The sequence below is a fragment of the Elephantulus edwardii genome, unplaced genomic scaffold (assembly GCF_000299155.1).
Source record: "Elephantulus edwardii isolate Elephantulus edwardi_28Jun2011 unplaced genomic scaffold, EleEdw1.0 scaffold00190, whole genome shotgun sequence".
Lineage (NCBI taxonomy): Eukaryota > Metazoa > Chordata > Mammalia > Macroscelidea > Macroscelididae > Elephantulus > Elephantulus edwardii.
Genome location: NW_006399940.1, coordinates 6,016,063 through 6,019,375, shown reverse-complemented (window position 1 = coordinate 6,019,375; position 3,313 = coordinate 6,016,063). Strand labels below are relative to the sequence as shown.

The 3,313-nt window shown below is 38.1% G+C and overlaps 1 pseudogene; it reads left to right on the top strand.

Annotated features, from left to right (window-relative positions):
- Positions 1-531: 531 nt before the first annotated feature.
- Positions 532-1,000, top strand: LOC102844277 (annotated as a pseudogene).
- The last annotated feature ends 2,313 nt before the right edge of the window (positions 1,001-3,313 follow it).

Below are 3,313 nucleotides of genomic sequence, written 5' to 3'. Positions count from 1 at the left end.
CCGGAAGAAGAGATAAAAACAAACTTACATGTCTTAAGTATTCTGAGAACTGGCCATGCATCAACATTGTGATTATATGACCTACTTGTAATATTATATAGGATTTGTGAGGATGTATAACAAGATTTCCTTTTTTCACCTTCATTTATTTCTTTAAAATAAGGTCCTCTTTTTCTGTCATTCCCACACTTACTACACTAATATAGAAGGAAGAGAGTTCAAAGGTCTTCTCTCACTGGGACCCTGAAGTCTCATTTGTAGTTTATGGAAAAGAAATTCCTTCCTTTTCACTATCTTCTGGTACATGCATTTCCGTTTCCCGACCTTTCCAAAGATAACCTTTCAGAAACAGTAATTGCTGGGAATGGGAAATAATATGAAAAATTGAAACTTTTAATTGTATTCTTTCTCAAAATTGACCTGTGGTCATCTCTCAAAGGAGTCTCCTTATTCCACCCACTGAGGGGAGTTAACGGATGCCAGAATTCCTTACAAAGTACTTCTTAGGGGGCAGCATAAGTAGCTGGTTTGGGGATGGGTCGTAGCCGCAGCCGTTCCCCTAGGAGAGAGCAAAGGCGATCCCGGGGTCGACATCTCGGGAGAGGGAACGCAGACACCAAGAAAGGTCCAGGTCCCGAGAGAGAGCTCGAAGGAGGAGCCGCTCTTGATCGCCACACAGAAGATGATCCAGATCTCCAAGACGACATAGATCTGCATCCCCTTCCCCTTCTCGATTAAAAGAAAGATGAGGAAAAGAAAGAAACAAAAGAAACAAAGAACAAAGAATGGCAGGTTACTGTGGAGGACTTGGAGGGCAAAACTGAGGAAGAAATAGAAATGATGAAGTTAATGGGGTTTGCCTCCTTTGACTCGACAAAAAGGGAAGACGGTGGATGGCTCTATAAATGCCTATGCCATAAATGTATCTCAGAAGAGGAAGTACAGGCAGTACATGAATAGAAAAGGTGGATTCAACAGACCATTGGACTTCATTGCATGAAAATTGAAGTGTTGAAGAATCATTTCTTTCCCATCCTCTTCTTGGTCAAAAGAGTGGATTTTGTATTTTTTTATTTGATATACATCAAAAACAGGACCTTTGTTCTTGCTCCTTATAATGTAAGAATATCTTACTTATAAATTGTGTAGTTAATTTACCTTGCCTCAAAAGACGAACGGTTAAATATTGCTTTTTTTTTTCTCATTAGGAAATATCGTTTGGGACAGTCATCAGCCCTGTTTTTTTTGCCCTTATTCATATGGAAACTATGTGTGTTTTCTTCTTGAGTGCTTGTTAAGGTTTTTTTTAAGCATAAAATAATTTGGATGTACGTTAATGCCAATAAAGTAATATTTCTACACTTTCGTACTTGATATATATTCTTAATACTACGTAATAAAATCTCTAAATATTTTCTTTTATATAAAAAAACCCAAGCAAAGTATTCTAAGAAAGGTTTGCATTTTATATTATCTTCACTAATATGAAAGTCTATAGTTAGGAGCCATTCTAAATTATTGAGGAGTGATGATGTCATCTTGAGGACTAAGGTGCTTCTGATTTGGGTCACGATCTTTCGGATCACTTTCTTTTCATCTGAGAGCTGGAAAATGAATAGGGATGACAGAAGAAGAATTGATGCCTTTGAAAGTTGTGGTGTTGGAGAAGAGCACTGAATATCCCTTGGACTGTCAAAAGAACAAACAAATACATCTTGGAGAGGGTGCAGCTTTTGGAGGCAAGGATGAGGTTTCACCTTCCACACTTTGGGCTTGTTTCTAGGAGGATAGATGCTTGGAAGGGTAGAGGGCCGGCGAAGGAGATGAAGACCCTCAACCAGGTGGATTGACATGGTGACTTCATTTTTCAGATATGTTTTGCTTATTCGGAGTTTTTTTCCCTCTCCAAATAAACTTGATAATTGTCTTTTCAATCTCTTTGAAAAAAATGCATTTTATATTTGTATTGGGATTGCAATAAACACAAGATTGCTTTTGGTAGGATTGTCATTTTCACTATATTGAGTCTTTCTTATCACGAGCAGAGAATATTTTTTTCATTTATTTAGGTCTTTTATTGTTTCTCACAGAAGTATTCAGTAGTTTTCTTTGTAAAGGTCTTTTGTGTCTCTTGTTAGGTTTGTGCCCAAATATCTCCATTTCTGTTTGGCTATTGTAAATGGTATTACTTTCTTATTTTCCTCATATGTGTTTTCTTTGTTACTGTAGAGGAATATAATTTTTGTTTTTTATTTCCTGTCCCCCTATTAAATTGATCCACTACCTCTAATAGTTTTTTGGAATCCTTGGAGTATTCTGTATACACTATCATGTCATCTGCATATAGTGACAATTTAGCCACCCCTTTGTCATTATAGATGCCTTTATTTCTTTCTCTTGTTGTATTGCCCTAGCAAGTACTTCCAGTAAAATGTTGTTAGATGCTATTGAGTCTGAGTACAACTCATAGCAACTCTATGGACAACACATCAAAACCCTGTTCTATCCTGTGCATCCTCACACTTCCTAACACATTAGAGGCCATTGCTGCAGTCACCATATCAATCCACCTTGTCGAGGATCTTCCTCTACTTTGCTGATCCTCTACCTTTCCAAGTATCATGTCCCGCTCCAAGGACTAGCACCTCTTAACAACATGCCCGAAGTATGTGAGGTGAAGTCTCACAATCCTTGTCTCCAAAGAGAATTAGGCTGCATCCTCTCCAAGACATATCTGTTTGTTCTCTTGGCCATCCATGGGATGTTCAACACTCTCCTCCAGTACCACAGCTCAAAGGCGTCAATTCTTTTTCTGTCATCCTTATTCATTGTCCAGCTCTCAGGTGCATAGCAAGTGATTGGAAAGACCATGGCCTGAGTCAGAAGCACCTTGGTTCTCAAACCAACATCATTACTCCTCAATAACTTGGAGAGGTCCCTCACTGCATACTTACACAGTATAAAATAGCTCTTGATTTCTTGACTGCTGGTACCAAGCTTATTAATTGTGGATTCAAGTAAGATGAAGTTGTTGACAGTTTCAATCTTTTCTCCATCTATCATGATGTTGCCTATAGGTCAAGTGGTAAGAATCTTTGTTTTCTTGTCATTGAGAGGCAATATATATTTAATGTTGCATTGCTTGATCTTCTGCAACAAGTTCAAGTCCTCCTCACTTTCAGTGAGCAAGATGGTGTCATCTGCATAAGGAAGTTTATTGATGAGTCTCCTTCTGACCCTGATGCCATATTCTTCTTCATAGAGTCCAACTTCTCAAATAATTTGGTCATCATACTGATTGAATAAGTATGGA